Consider the following 17,126-nt stretch of genomic DNA (forward strand, 5'->3'; position numbering starts at 1 on the left):
AGCAGTGGGCCCCATGCCCCGCTCATGATCCGTGTACACACCGCATGCCCAGATCTACGTCCTGTTCATGGAACAACTCACCAATGTCATGAAGCAGGTGGCTCCTGAGCAGTGAGGATCACCTGGCTACAACATGAAAAAGAAAAACCAAGGCAAATGAGCAGAAAAACTGACTCTGGACGAAATGTTATGGAGAAGACAGAAGATGGCCTAAAAAAGCAGCACAGCAGACACTGGAATGAGGTGACAGAAGGCAGACGGGAGAATAAAGTGAAGCAAAGCCTTAGCTGTGTAGGGGGTACAGACTTTTTCTAAAGTCAAAAACAAAAAAATCAAGAGAGGCATATGCTTAGTGCTCCATTATAGGGATATATGCTGAAACACTAAAACAGTAATAGCTAAAAACACAGTCACTATCGGTATGGAATTGTAGTAGGAACAAAAGCTTCTTTTCTTTATTCTTCTCATTCTACTTATTGTAGCACTTACTTCAGTATTTTTTTTCAATTAAATAAGTACTCTATATGAGGGATACTCATAAGGCAAAAAGAAAATGCCATCACAGTGCAGAAGAATCAAAGGACCCTCTACAAGCAAGGTGGGCACAAGCCACCACTTTCATCTGACAGGCTGAGCACACCTGGGGAAGACATTTGGAGACAATCCAGGTAGCCCAGGGCTGAGAACAGCACCCAGAGAACTTTCAACCTGAACTCACCATCCTCTTTGAAGGTCTTCAAGTTGACAACAGAGATGTGACACAAGTACGCTGCAATCACCATCTACTGAGTTACATGGTAGGGGTAGCTGACTGCAGGCTGTTGGGCCTAAGCTTATCAGCAAATAACATTTATCCAGGGTTCGTAATGATGCTAAGGTTCGGCTTGGTGCTAAGTCACTGAAAATCAAGTGGGACCCAAACCAGTCCCTGTCCTTGCTGGACTAACCCTGGGCCAAGAAATGTTCTATGCTTTTTACACATATTAACTTTATGAGGTAAGTGCTCTTATTATCCCCAGATTACAGGTGAGGAGGCAAAGCAATGTCAAGTTCGTGATCATGTGGCTAGCAAGGGACCGAGTCAGGACGGAGACACTGACAGGGAAAGACAGACCTGAAGGAATGATTTTAGCCTGTGGTAGATGCTAGGAAAAAGCACAGGTCACATGGGCTCAACACAAACTAGGCCCAGTCTGAAAGGCCACGGTAGGGTGATTTATTCCCTTTATTTTTCCTCTTCAGTTTTCCCAATTGCTCTTTTCCTCTGCTTGACACATTTGTTGAGCCATAACCAAAGGTCCTGTAGGGGCTGGGAAAATTCTTTATCTCTTTGAAATACAAATCTTTTCTCCTTGGAAATACTTGGCAAATTTCCTCCTTACCAAACTACCATCTTTAGTTTTACTTGCTTTTAGTTAGTGAATGTCTATTTACTTAGCTGTCCCTACAAACACTAATAAAATCTCAAGGTACCTCTTCACATTAAAATTAAGTAGTAATTGTCAGAAGGATGTGACTTTTCAGGGCACACAGACATCAGCTGGGTGGAGTGAAATAATTGAACACAAGTAAGTTGTCACAGACTCAGAATGTAAGTTCCTCCTATCATTTTTAATTCCCCCAAACTAATCATTGGCCTTATTGAGAGGTTATGACTACAGGGTTTAAATCTTAAAGTGCCTGTGGTCAGTTCAGCATATTTTCTGGCAAACTTAATGTATTTCTTCTTCTCTTGATAGTCAGGAAATACCACATCGAAGTAGGAGATGTCAAGTAAGACTTTGAAAGAATTGACTCAACATAAAATGGCACTCCATATGCATGCAAATTAATAATTAAATTTTTCCCAGATCAGACCCTGCTGTTCAAATATACAAGGCTAAGAAAAATAAGATATGTTAGTAATAGCTTTTAAAAAAAAATCTGCTTCCAGTTAAAAATATGCTTACAAAGAAAACATACCGAAGGATTGCAAGTAAAGCTAACAATATACCTTGTTTAAATATTCTGATTTTAAATTCAGAAACAAACACAGAAGCATAAAAATACATATTACACAAGCGTGTCATGCATAAGGAATATCATTTTCTATTAAGCTTTCAAGAAATGAATCTGTGGCTGGGTGTAGTGACTTACACCTGTAATCTTAGCTATTTGAGAGCCTAAGTTTGGGAGGATGACAGTTCGAGACCAGCCTGGGAAAAAAGTACCAAGGACTCATCTCAGTCAATAACACTGGGCATGACGTCACATGCCTGTGGTCCCTACGACATGAGAGGCATGAATAAGAGGATCACCATCCAGGCTGGCATTGGTAAAAATGTGAGACCCTATTTGAAACATAAGTAAAACAAGAAGAAAAGAAGAAGTGAGTCTCTTCTCACTGCAATGCAGGAAGGTAAAACCATATTATACAGGAAAAGCAGAGGTGGCCCAGAGAAGAACTGTAGGCCCTATTTCCAGGACTACCAAGTGTGATCCAGAAAGCATGGACTCAGAGTGAGAGAAGTGCAGGTTCTCATTCTGTCTCAACTGGTAACGACCAAGCACCCTTAATAAATCATTTAGCATTTATGGACCTCTTCTACAAAATGGGGTCATTTAATTACCTTATCTGTGAGGCCATTTCAGCTACGAACTGGGGGAATCATAAAAAGACATTAGCAAAATCTAAACTAATGTGACCTGGTTTTTTGCTCTACTTTCATTTAAGAACAGCAGCATTCAGACACAACCCTTTGAGAAACTCTCATCCCCTACCCAGAAAGAGCTGCACAGCACAGTTTTGAAAGAGAGATCGAAATGTAACAAAATCTAGGAGAAAGAATAGAAATATAGCAAAGGATGTGTCAATACAAAAGGATTTTTTTGAAGTTTTGGGGGAAATGTCAATGAACGCCACCATTGCTTGGTGCATGGAGTTGCTTAGAGTCTTGAGCAATGAATAGAATTTACTTCCTGGGTCTGAATTTGTCAGAACATCAACCATAAAAGCAAAGCTAGATGGATAATAAATCAGGAGTCACCTCCAGACTCATGTTCCTGTCTCCTTCATCCAGAGGAGAAATGTGCAGCGGACATTACCCCAGGCCTTTCCACCCATTTTTAATGACTCCACCACTCACTCATTTGGGAGTAACCCCCATGGCTCACCTCTCCACGGTTCCTTATATCCCCACAAAAAGTGCTCTGCAAACACTACAAATCGAAATCAGGTAAACTGTCCTTCATTCGTATGCCACTTCCTAATGTAAAAAATTCCTTCACATAAACTCTTAATTGATACACTCCATGACCTTGTGAGACTAACAGAACAGGCTGGGAAAACCTGGGCTCAGAAATGTTTCAGAGCTTGTCTTCACAATCTGCTAACTAGACACAAGACCCACAGTTATTGCAAAATCAAAATAAAACAAAAACCACCAGGCGCCAAATGACCAGAGCTCATGTGAATGTTAATTTTCTTTTTCCCTGTAGTTAACATGTGAGATATGACCCAGGTTGACCTTGGGTCCAGAAACTAGAATGAGACAGACACACTTGACCTAAAGCCTCATGTAAGTGCAGCTCCATGACTACACCTTCATCAGAATGGAAATCAAGCACCCTTTAGGAAATCAGTGGTGGACTTCCCTCTTACCCTTCTCTCTATACCTGTCCATAAATCCACCCATATCAAATTTCAGCTTGATTCTCCAACTATAAGAAAGTTTGCACAAAGACTCTCAATAACTGCATAATTCTCTTTCTACAGATACACAAACTACATGGGGGAGGCAGGAAGTTCTAGTTTTCTTTGTAACAGAAAATAATAGAAGTAATGGCTCCCCCACTTATCTCCATCCACTTTCTGTGAAGGAAAACATCACAAGCCTGTATTGTTATATACTGCATCATGGGTGTCTGGCCCTACTTAGAGGACATTCTTGATGGGAGCCACTGAGAATACCAGGGTAGGTCCCCAGAAAGTAGCATGTGCATTCCTACTTGCATATATTCCCCTACGCCCACTGAAACTCTAATTGAGAACATTGGCCCCCAAACTCTAAAGATTGCTCTAAAGATTCCAAAACTGTTTACTCAGGGATTCCTAAATCCCTCCTTCTCACTCAAGCCTCTCACTGAATCTTCTATTTTCAAATACTTAACATTTATTTCACCTGTTTGCCCCTCTGTTCTCACCATCAGTGTTATGCACTCGTCCCTTGTCACCTCTTATCTCAATTATTTCACCAACTCCTGATTCTTTTCTTCAGTTCCCTACTGATCTACACTTCTCATTGCCATCAGAAAAGATGTTATCAGGACTAACCATATAATTTACAAGATCCAGTACAAAATGAAAGTGAGGGGCTGGTCATTCAAAAGCTAGTAAGGATTTCATGATAGTGACTACAGAGCCTTTAACCCTGGATGGGGCCCTTCTGGATGTGGGATCCAATACAAGTGCACAAGTCTCATTCTCATGAAATTGGTCCCAGATGTTAGAAATTAAAATTTAAGTTCATTGCTCTCCTAAAATACGTCTAATATTTTGCTTCCCAGCACCTGGAGAAGGAAAGCTAAACTCAAGATCCATATGAATTCACAACAGGTGACCCCTGTCTTTCTGTTCTCATCATTTACCCATCATTCCACCATATTTCCTCAAATATCCTTACAGACAGACGGATGGATGGATGGATGAATTAGATAGATACATGCTAAATAGATAAGTATATGAATGATACACAGATCAATGACTGATTAGATAGATAATTAATAGATGATAGATGATTAAATGGATACATAGATATGATAGATGTTAATAGATAAGTAGATGAATGATACATCAATAGATATAGATAGATGATAGATAGATAGATAGATAGATAGATAGATAGATAGATAGATAATCAGACAAACCATCTGTCTCCCTTCTCCTCCTGGCTGACCCTTAACCTTCCCTCTGGCCTCAGCTCAGCCTCACTCATTAGTGAAGCTCTCCTTGAGCACCATTCCAGCTGAGTTCCTCTCTTGTGCTCTATATGCCTCCAGCATGGATTAATCACACTGTGTATGTTATTACGGGTTGTTGGGTCTATCTCCCCTTCTAGTCAATAAACTCTGAAGTTTGGCATGGTGGAGCATGCCTGTAATCCCAGCTACTCAGGAGATGGAGATCAGGAGGATCTCTGTTCAAGGTCAACCCAGGAAAAAGAGTTAGCGAGACAACATCTCAATAGACAAGCCAGGTATGGTTGTACATGTCCCAGCTACAAGGGAGGCACCGGTAGAAAGAATGCAGTCCAAGGCTGGCCTAATGTGTGAGATTCCATCTGAAAAATAACTAAAGCAAACAATGGCTGAGGGTATGGCTCAAGTGATAGAAAACCTGCCTAGCAAGCATGAGGTCCTGAGTTCAAACCCCAGAATAAAAAAAAAAAAAAAGCTCTTTAAGGAAAGAGATGCTTACTTGTATATTTCTCAGTCAGATAAGGCACTCTGTATATTTGGTGACAAGATGAATGAAAAACATGAGTCTTACAATTAGACGAACGTGTGTGGTATCCTTTTCTACTATTTCTTAAGCAGGTGACCTTGAACTAATTTCATTTCTTAAATAACCTAAGTCTCAGACCCTTGTCTATAAAGCAAAGATAATGCCACTTAAGTCTCAGGGTGGCCAAGAAAACTAGGTGAAGAGCCATGGCGGTGCTAGGCCCAGTGTCAGGTGGGTTGGAGGTTTGAAACATGCTGCCTTCCCTGCCCCAAAAACATGGGACTGCCTTCATCACCACATATGTATTGGCTACAAAAATATCCAAGTTACATTCTCATTCAAATTTAGTACAAACAAACGGGATGTATTCTCCCTCGCGATGGCTAACCGAAAGGAGACCATCATTCATATTTGACATTTTCAGAAGTGTGCTAGTTTATTGCCTGAAGAAGTAACAGCTTTACACACAGCAAGGGTGAACTTTCTGGCAGTTAAAAGTGCTCTGAAGAACCATTGTTTGTTGCTACTGGTTAACCCAGCCAACTGAGGCATACCCCGAAGGAGTTTTTTAATGGAGAACTAAAGATTCCCAAACTGCATTTTTAAATGCTTACAAAAATGAGCACCCCAAAGGGATGGATTTTTAAGCATTTAAGGGCACATGAATGGGGCATAGCACTAAATGAAGTCAAGCTTTGGCAACCACCCAGTGCACACAGCTCTCTGCTACCAGGCAAACTCTGAAAGAGCAGACACCTATTCGCCAGCACTCCCTGGAAGGAGGAACTGGGTGGCATCACTGCACGTTCATATAGCCAGCCTGCATCTGCTCTTTTTTCAAATACAGGAACTCACTCTGGCTAACTGATACAGCGAGTAGATGTTGGGAAGAATGTCTAGGAAGCCCAGAAAACCAAGAGAAAGGAGGGACAAGCAGGGAAAGCCACAACCAAGACCCGGCCATCTGCTTAAATGCTGATACTGGACCTGGACACTGATGGCACCTCAACCTGGTTGGAAATGGCAACTTCAATGCCCCAGCCTCTCCCTGGAGAATCAGCTGTGCTCTTGGGAACCCAATTATTTTCAGCAAAATCTATTTGCTGCCTAATGTTCTGGCTTTCACAAGATGAAAAGAGGAAATGTTTTCTCTTTTTTACGGGGAAAAGGAACCGTGCCTCCCATCCATCTTAGGAATCCTAAATTAAAGGATGTTCATTTTAGTATCTATTGTGTTCCTTGTTTTACACTGGAGAAACCTGCCAAGAGACCACAGTAAGCAGTCCAAGTGAGTACTCTTTCACCTAACTCAACTGTATACCACTTTGACTGCAATCACCAACTAATCAAGGTTGATTTTTTTTTAATTTACTAAATTTATCATCTTCCTGTCAAATCATTTCCATTGTTCCATGAAGACATTGTCTAGGGTTTACTATTGTTATAGTTGTTCCAGACACTTAATTTCTTTTCTTTTCCCTTTTAAAGGCAATTCTAAATACTATAAAATCTGGACATCTATATCTCCTTTTCCATCCAAGAACAAATCAGGGGCTCTGAAGTTTCATGAAAATACATAGGCCGAGCTCGAGCCGAAGAGCCCGACTCACTCAGAAGCAATAGTGCTGTGTGTCAGGATGCTTTATTACGCAGCAAACGGAAGCCAAGTACAAAGATCATTGAAATGGATGACTGTGTGTGTTACTCTAATCACCAAATCGGGGATCAATTATGGAAATTAGTCAATCTTTAAATTTTACTTGCCACCTGATGACAGATGTTTATCTTCACTTTCAGATTTCATGGTCAGCTGGAAAACTTATTCAGCTGTCTCCCATGATAACCATTTCCAGGTGTAATTTTTCATGCCAACAGTTTGTAGCAGGTTGGTATCTTCCATAGATCTTGTCACTGCTCTGGGGAACTAAAGTTCCAAATGAACTCTGCTGCAAAACAGTGACAGAGGGAGCTCATTCAAACCCGCTTAAATCTTATTTTTCTTTTCTTCCATGAAGCTAACAATTCACCCCAAACTGTTTTCACAGATACACACACACACAATAAGTAGCCCTACAACACAGTTCAAGCCAGTGAGGTAGAAGAAGAAGACTTCTGTGGATGTCTGGGAAGCTCTCTGATTTCCTGCTATGGGGAACACCATTTTCTATTCCTCCCTTTTCTCTTTGCTTGCATTATAGATGTGTTGACAGGTGTTACACACAACTCCAGGGTCCATGAGTGTTAGACCAAGAGAATTGCAAAGAAGTGGACTCTGATATAATTCAGCCTCTGAACCATTTGCCTAATCTGAACTTCTTGTATAAAGCAAAGAGTAAACAAACTAGCTTGCTTTCTATTATTCACAACCAAATACAACCATTCCCTTTAAGTCTGGGAAGTTATTAGTCTTCCCAAGAAGGCACCAAATTCCCTGTGTGGGGTTGGGGGATTGGATGAGACTAAGTGTTGTCCTGTGATAGCCTAAACAACATGGGTTTAGGGAGCATTGGTCCCCATTGGTCCCCACAGCCAAATGTCATCTGAACCCAGCATACCAGTCTTAAATATTACTGCTACTTAAAACCCTAATCTCAGTCAGTTAAATTTACTTTGAAACTGGTCTTAAGGCCAATGAAATCTGCAAATTGAGCAGAAAGAATAATATATTCTAAATCTCTGTTCCTCACTTAATCTACTTTTTAATTTTAAAAAGGCGTTAACACATAAAATTAAGTATTCTGTATTGTTTTCTTTGATCGCTTTCCTGAACAAAATACCCCAAGGGTTTCATGGTGGTCATTAAAGAAAATCCAGTTCCTCATAAAATCTCTCCTGCGAACTGATCTTTCCCTCTAGACTTATCCAAAGCCTGCTCCCATGCCAGCTGTGTTGACCCTCTCTGTTCTCAATTCTGTGAGCCCCATCCTTACCTCAGATTTTGCCTCAGCACCCTCTTCCTGCACTCTTCTAGTGACAACCCTTTTCTTCAGGCTTTGGTGTGAATATCCCCCTCAAAGCAGTCTTTCCTGACCACACAACCATGGCATGGTGCTATTACATTCATAGCACCTTCCAAATCAGCTGTCCTCTTCATTTCCCAGTATATTAATCTCTCCACTCATTGCCTCTCCATGTCCTATTTAAACACAAGTCTAAGAGGACAGGGTTATGCCCTCTATCCCAGAAAACAAAACTTTTAGATAAAAACAGGAATTGTTTAATGGGTTATAATATTCTTTAGCCAGGTATTTCTCATCATATCAAGAATACTTCAGAGCCAAGTGTGGTTTTATATGCCTATAATCCCATACTCAAGAGAGTAAGGCGGGAGGATCAAGATTTCAAGGCCATCTTGGGCTACATAGTGAGACCCTGGTCTCAAAACACCAAAAAACAAGACAAGAAAAAGAACATCTAAAACGATTTGCTTTTTAGATCCTGCATGAAATTAGGAAAACTAATAAAAGCTAATGGTAGTATAGTTCTTACTGTGTGACAGGTAATATTAGTGCTTTATGTGTTTTAACTATTTGATCTTCACAACACTGCTGCGAGGTAGATGGTATCACTATAGTCCCATTTCACAGATGAGAAAATGAGAGGGTTGCCTAAGGTCACCCTCTTATAAGTTGAGACCAGCATCCAGGTCACTTGACTGCAGAGTCCTTCCTCACAAACCCCTCCCTGCTGCTGAACCCCTGTCCCCAACAGCAACTCCTTTGCATTACCAGGTGCCTAACTGATCTTGAAGATCTTTCACATGTGCCATATAAGATGAAATAAGGATACAAATCTTCTGGGCATGGTATTAAGATCCCTGCTGTACAGATGGGAAAACTAAGGTGCAGCCACATCAGTGATGCACCGAAGATCCTAACAGCAATGGTAGCAGTGGAATGGGAACCAAGAGCTCTGATTCTAGCTGGTGTTCTTTCCTTTGCACTGCGTTCCCCATAGACTGATCACAAATCCATGGGTGGCCTATCTACCCTCATGGGATCCCTTCTGAGAATCCATTTCCAGTGAAGTTTCATTTCTTTTCTATTTTAAGGTAATCAATGGTATATATTTTATATTTTGTGAACTCCAAAAAGAGTCTTTTAGAAGCAATCATATCACTAGAGGCTCACGTGATGATGTCACACTGGACATGACTATTTTCATAAGATAAAGAGTGTAAAATCTACAGGCTGCTCTGAGACATTTCATAAGCACCATGCATTAGAAGTCACCAGTCTACATCAGTAATTGTTCTCATTTATAATTGTCCTCCACCCCCATTTAAATCTTTCAAGGAACAAAAACTAAAATATTTATTTTGGCTAGAATGTTAGGATATGTTCTTGGGGGTTATTTTAAAGAAGCAGAGAAGATAATTTCCAAATGAGCAAGTTTTTTTCTTCTTTCATGAAACAAAGACAATGATCCTAAATGTGTTGGATGATTTGAATTTCTCTTACATTAATTGATTCTATCAAACAACTAATAGTAACCAGGCACATGCTGCAGCTCAGCCCTTAGGCCCTAAGGGTCACAATGGAGGACAACGCACAGGCCTTGCTCCCAGGAAGCTAATTCTCAAGCTGTGGATAAAATATGAGTGCACTTGACACAACTAGAGAGCAAAATAAGCCAGGCACCAGTGGCTCATGCCTGTGATCCTAGCTTCTAGAGAGGCAGAGATCAAAAGGATAGATATTTGAAGCCAGCTAAGCAAGACTCCAACTCAACAGAAAAAACTGGGTGTGGTGGCATGTGTGTGTCATCCTAGCAAGGGCAGGAAGCATAAAGAGGAGAATTGCAGTCAAAGCCGGGTGGGCATAGAGACCCTATCTCAAAAATAACAAGAGCAAAAGGACTGGAGACACGGTTCAAGTGGTAGAAAGCACAAAGCCCTGAGTTTGAACTCAAGTACCAACAGAGACAGAGAGAGAGAGAGAGAGATCACACAAGAAAAATAAGAAAACATTTAATGTATGCTAAATTCTATGGTACAAATAGTATAAGAATTTAGGAAAGGAAAGGAAAGGAGAAATACAGGAAGAACTTTCTGCCTGTGGAACTATAAGATATGCATAAATTGGTACCTTCATGCTTTAAATATACATAGCATTGAGTCAGTGAGTCAGATGGGGTGGACAGAATGCTAATGTCTGCCTAAGGGGTGGGTATACTTGAATAGATTACGTGGGATGGGACATGGAAAGAGTCCAGTCATTTGAGCAGCATTCTGAGAGATTTAGTATGGTGTGAGCAATTCCATGGGTACATAACTCTTCAAAAGCCTCATCACTCTAGGCTGATTACTTCCCAAGTATTTTCTCATTTGTTTTATTGTCTTGTGAATTTCATAGTCAAACATAAGTTTGATCTCAAATATTTTAAAAATACAAATCTGTAGGATTAGAACCTGATGAAATGAGAGAAATGAGAAGGAAATAGGAGTTTATGATGTCTTCTGGGTTGGGACAGGTAAGGAGAGAGCGGGGCCATTTCCTGAAATAAGGATAGAATCAGAGGAGGTGGAAGAAATGGGAAGTCATGCTTTACACATTAAGTTTGAAATGCCATTGAACATCCAGTGGGGGTATATAAGAAGAAGGAAATGCCTTGGCGTTCAGGAAAATGGTCTTAAAGACATCACCATGGCAGCTGACGTCATGGGCATGGTTCGTTCACAGAAAGCGTTTGTGACTGAGACAACATCTGTAAGGGGTAGGCGTGAAAGAGAGCACTGCAACAAGCTAACCAGAGAAGGAGAAGTCAGCCAGAAATGAGCGAGCAAGGAAGCCAAACACTTAAACTGCCCATTGTACAAGAAAGATGAAAGATTATCAGTAATCTTGGCAAGAACAACTCTGCTAGAGAGAGAGAGAGGAAGGGAGAGAGAGAGAGAGAGAATATTACAGAATAAATGGCAGGACCAGGAGTTTAATCACTGCAAGCAGAATAACTGAACAAAGGATACCAAAAATCTACTTAAATCATTAAAAAATAAACAAGACAGTGAAGTGTCATTGAGTCAGTATCTGGGGGAAAACAAACTTAGGGGAATTAAGAACAGTACATAGAGGCACTATTCTCCTAGGGACATTTTCTACTTCTGGTGAGGTGTGGCTCAGAATCTGAGATCCTGAGCAGAGATTTTTACAGCCATGAGAAGATAGGGAAATGAGGATGGGAGTGCATGTAGTCAGGGCTAGCTTTGTTAGGATCCCCAAAGGCTGACACCCCAGAACAAGAGTGAATCAGACATAGCCCCTTACAAGGACTGCAACTCATGTAGAATCCTCATAATCACTTACACCAACTTTGTTTAAGCCAAAGAAAATGTCAAAGCTCTCTAGAGAAAGATAACATCATACTAAATGTCAATTTTTTTTCACAATTTTGCTAACAGAGTGCCTAGCACTCAATCAAAAATATCTAGGCATATTCACCAAAAGATCTTGTATGGGAATATTAGACTCCCTACTTGTTAAATCTCAAAATGAAAGCTATATTCAATAGAATGCCAAGTAAACTGTGACACAGTCACACAATGGAATACTAAATAGGAGTAGAAATGAACAAACCACAATTATTACATGACATAGTATGACAAAAGCTCACAAAAATGGTGCTTACTCATCACAGCTCCAAAATTGATGGGGCCAGGAGACCATGAGCCAAAACCTGGAGCCAAAATAAATATCTCCTGCTTTTAAAGAATGATAATAATAGCTTTTAATTAAAAATAAAAACACATAAAATACATGTTATTTCATTCATACAAAATCCAAATTCAGGCAAAAACCCATTAATGACATAAAGTAACCAAACACTGGTTATCGCTGGGTGTGTGGAAGGAGAGAGAAAAGAGACAGTTTCTAGAAAGGTTCAACTAGGGCTCCTGGATATCAGTAATGATATGCTTATTGATTTAGATAACAGTTACATGGTTGTGTTTAGTTTGCAGAAATGTATCATGCTATAAACTTATATGTGAACTTTTCTGATTATTATGTTTTAATAAATTTTAATTAATTTTTAAAACTACAAAAAGTAAGTATGTAAGGGGATAAAGCAACATCATTAAAACCCTGAAAAAGGAAACTATTTCTACCTACAGACGCTCTAAATATTTCTGTTATCAAGCCACAATTTTAAAATAAATAAAGTCTATGTGGAAGGCAATAAGAAAGAAAAAAATACTAAGAATTTTTGTGGAGTTCTGGAAACTACTTTTTAAAATAGTAAAATGGAAGTTTTAATTTGCAAAATATAAAATTCAAAATAAAGAATGCAATGAATGGAATTAGCAGATCAAACATGGTTGAGGAAAGAATTAGAGATTTGATAAATAAGAAGAAATTATTCAGAATGAGCAGAGAAAACTCAAAAATGATGAAAATTCAGAAGAGGGAAGGGACATACAGAATACAGTGAGAAGTTCAAACATACATGTAAAGACAGTCCCAAAAAAGAGAAGATGGGATGGGCTAACAACAGTATCTGAGGAATGCTCTAAAGCTGATTAAAACACCAAACCAGAGATTCAATGAGTACTATAAAACCCAAACAGAATAAATGAAAAATAATTTGTACCGTATCACAAAAAAAGTACCAGAAAAAGAAAAATCCTGAAAGCAGCCAGAGGAATAGACAGTTATCTTCAAAAAACAAAAAGGTCACAATTAGACTGACAGTTTCATTCTTAATATAAAAACTGGGGAAAGAAAGCAGAAGGAAATGAAATATTGTACTTAAATACTATAGCTCTACATATTGTAAAAATTCTTTCCACTAATGAATGTAAAATTAAAATATTTTACATATACGAGACCAGAAAATCTGCAGACCTGCACTAAATAAAATATTAAGAATGTTCTTAAGACACATTAAAAGTGATCCCCGTGAAAGATCAAGGATATAGGAAACAATGAAAATCAATGAGCAGTTTTAACAGGGTTTTGTTGGAATGGAACACATCTCTTCTTCCTTGGTTCTCGATCATGCCTCTGTCTTCATCAGCTGTATGGGACAGGTAGTGACATTGTTCTCAAACTCTACCATGAGCTGCTGGGTGCTGCAGGAAAGCATCCATCAGGTACTCAAATGGTCATCCAAGAAAAATTTGAAGTCTCAAGAATGATTCAAGGGCTGCTCTATATCAAAGACTCCAAATAAGTATTATTTCCATAGGGAATAAGTTAATGTCTCTGCAATTTCAGTTCCATTTTATCAGACAGATTGTGAACAACAAAGTTGTCTCCCTCCAAATTCCATTAATCTGATTCCAACCTGGTCACTGTGAAGCTACTGGTGATGCCTGTGCCAAACTTCTCACTAATGATACTGGTTCTCTTGAGCATTTTTAGTTATATCTGTGCCTAATGTAGCTGGTTTTCTTCATTCTGAAGCCTGGCATCCAGATATGCTGTGGTTTTAGTTCCCCCATTCCTCACAGTATTGGTTTTCCTCCTGGTTCCAGCTTCTACCTTCTCAGAACTGCTGGCCATTTATTTTAGTTTATTTCTGCTTTTGTTAGTTCCTGAATCAGCTCACTTCAACTCAATCCACAGAGTCTCCTTTTCCTACCCATTCATTACTTCCTTGTTTCCAAAAGACACTTGTAGCTCTTACACTCATTTTGGTGACAAGAAGCTACCTGGGAGTCTAGCCACTCTCAAAGGCTATCAGCGTATCCCTCACACAGTGGAAGATGCAGACCTCTTTGGTTTGCACGAAATCAGTCACCGATCACCTTCGGAGTGGGGCTGAAAAAAATCAATGATGTGTGGAGCTGTTGAGAGATTCTCACACTTCATCTTCAGTCCTGAGGCCCCACCCTATGGGCATCTGGCTTCTCCCTAGACTTACACCTCCTTGGAGTCAGGGTGGTCTCCCAGGGTCTTCTCTGGCTTCTCCTTGGCTGCACTGAACAGCAAAGCTGGAGCTCCTTGGATGCTAAAGTCAAAATCTTGAAGCCAATCCATGGGTTCCATGGCTGCTGAGGTGCTGCCATGCCAGACTGTGAGGACATGGCAGTGCTTCACTCTCAGCCTGGTCCTAAGCCTCCTCTGGCTCCTCCAGTACTGACATCTCTCAACCCTTCAAGACCCTGACGTTCTAGAGCAATAGTCTTGAAGGCCATACTTTCACAACCTCCTTTGCCCCTCTAATCTAGTGGTTTTTCTAAAAGGGAGATCTGATCATTGTATTGGCTATAAAACTTTGCATGGCGCTCCTACGTGAATGCGAGTGATCTTATTGAACATCATGCTGGCACTCCTAGTATTTGCCTTCCCAGGATCCCCAGGTTGAAGTACAATTTTTGTCACACGGTCTCCTGTTTGCCCTTCAGACCTATCTTTGATCTCTCCACAAAGTCTCCTCTGTGTCTTACCTGTGCTGAATTGTCTTTCAGCTCTACAAAGCCTCCATCCTGTTCCATTGACCTGCAAGACTCATTCTTCGCCTGGCCTGAGATTTTGCCTCCTCCAGGAAGTCTTCCTCGCTCCTCTCATACAGTTTAGATGCCAGCCTACTGTTACTCCCTTAACATACAGCATTATAAAATGGATGGAGAAAAAGAGTAAAGGGAGGTGAGGAAATAGAGACATGAAGTCTAGATTCTCTTTTCTATAAAACAAATGGAGGTCATTAAAAACAAATATAAAAAACACAAGTTCACGGCCACATCATACTAAAGTTCCTAGGGATAAAAGCTAGTACCAATGGCATGAGATCCCGGAGGAATGGGAGGGACACAGATCCAGAGCTCAGGTGGCAAAGTTAGTGTTGGATAATAGGATAGATAAACATCTTATTGAGTATTCACTGCACACTGGGTGCCATTTTCAGTCATTTGTAGATGAAGGGGAAAAGGTAGATGATTACATGGTTGAATTGCACTACTTGTAAGTGAAAACTGTACACAGAAATCTAGGACACCTGTTCCCAAAGAAAGTGATCTTTACTACCCTGCCACCTGGGCATTTAAGGACATTTCCCTTTTTATAGCTTAGTGGGGATGTAGATCTAGAAGATTATCTAGTTTGTCCAGATAATGTGGAGCTAGTGAGAGTGAAGTTGTCCCTGCCAGCAATCTCCTGCTTTTTCAGGGAGAAATTCATATTATCTGCTGAGTTGGGAGTGGTGGGATGTTAAGAGGAACTGAAGGGAACAGAAATTGTTGGAGTCACTGCTATGTTAAGTGAAGAGCTCTTACCTGCAAGCGTAGCTCTTAATTCTGACTACTCAGTGTAGTCTATGGACCAGGTTTCAGGGCTAATTTGAAACAACTTACTGCCTTTCCCCAATCCATGATGTATGAAATTGATAATAAACATTTAAAGAGTTTTACAGAAAATTACTACTGGTGCAGTATCAAAGCACGTAAGGGAACTTCTCTCCTTAAATCAAAATGTAGAACTCACACAATGTTCATGTGCCCAGAACATTGAAATTTTTAGAATTAAAAAAAGAATAGTAATAACAACTGGTTCTCTTGTACAGATAGTTTGGAAGGCACTGGTTAAGAAGAGAAGGGAGGAGTAAGGCTCGGGCACTGAGCACAGCTGGCTGGCTCTCATAATGATTTCACATGACTTCTGACATCTGAGCTACATTCCATGAAAAAAGGAAACACAACTTGTCCAGAAATGCTCTGCACACTCGGGGATGCTCTCGATGTATGTGTGCAGTTCGTGCAGAAACCCTGCTGAGAGTGTGCTCTGTGACTACTTTACTGAGCAGAGCTGCAGAGAAAAGGGCCTGGACTCAAAATGAGACGACCTTGGTTCTAGGGTCAGCTCTGAGCTTCAACCTCTGCAATCTTAAAAAAAAAGAAAACACAAGAAATCCTCCACGTGAGGAACAGGAATGGGGAAAAGCGTGTTGCCCTAGAAATCCCTTGGCTTCTGAGAGCCTTAGCATTCTACTATTCTCCAGCCAAGGACTCAGAAATTCCACCCATGAAATACCACCACATACACCTGTAGTTCTCAAACAAGTACCAGAGAAATACAAATTCTAAGTGACAACTATATTAGGTGAGATCCCTTTAAAGAGGGCACATGGGTCCTTTACAAGTGAGCTGAGAAAATGGCAAAGTAACTTCCTTGTATTTTCTGAATTTTATAGCAGTGTTACATGCCAATAATTGTATCTTCCATAGTACATATGGTATTTATTTTCCTGGTGTATTTTGTTCATATATTTTGCTGCTTTATATATTTTGTCATATATTTTTAAGCTTCAGTGAAAATATTCTTCAGAAAAAAGTAATTGCCCCTACATGGCCTAAATTCCTTGTCTAACTATTGCTATATTAAGCCCCCAAACTTTAAGAACTAGAATCTAAACATAATATTCACTCAATAAATTTATGGTATATCCACTTAAGTGCATAGCATTTTTAGCTTAATTAAGATGTTCTGAATCTGTATCTGCTGTTCTGTGATTTGATGGTTTATTCTTTGTGTATATTTATATAGAAACGGAAGGCCTTTATGAAGTGAATGCTACCCTTGCTATAAAGAGTTAGGTTAATAAAAGATTGAACTTGAGTCAGAGCCCAAATGTTTGGTTTTATTTTGGTGAGAACATTTCATTGTCTTCCTATAGGACCTAAAGTGTTATTTGCTTAACTGCTTCTGGG

General features: G+C 40.0%; 1 pseudogene; it reads right to left on the reverse strand.

The window, feature by feature from the left end:
* Positions 1-14,469, reverse strand: part of LOC141421716 (vomeronasal type-1 receptor 48-like) — an 87,004-nt pseudogene extending 72,535 nt beyond the window's left edge.
* Positions 14,470-17,126: the final 2,657 nt, after the last annotated feature.

This window comes from Castor canadensis, chromosome 1 (genome assembly GCF_047511655.1).
Source record: "Castor canadensis chromosome 1, mCasCan1.hap1v2, whole genome shotgun sequence".
Taxonomy (NCBI): Eukaryota; Metazoa; Chordata; class Mammalia; order Rodentia; family Castoridae; genus Castor; species Castor canadensis.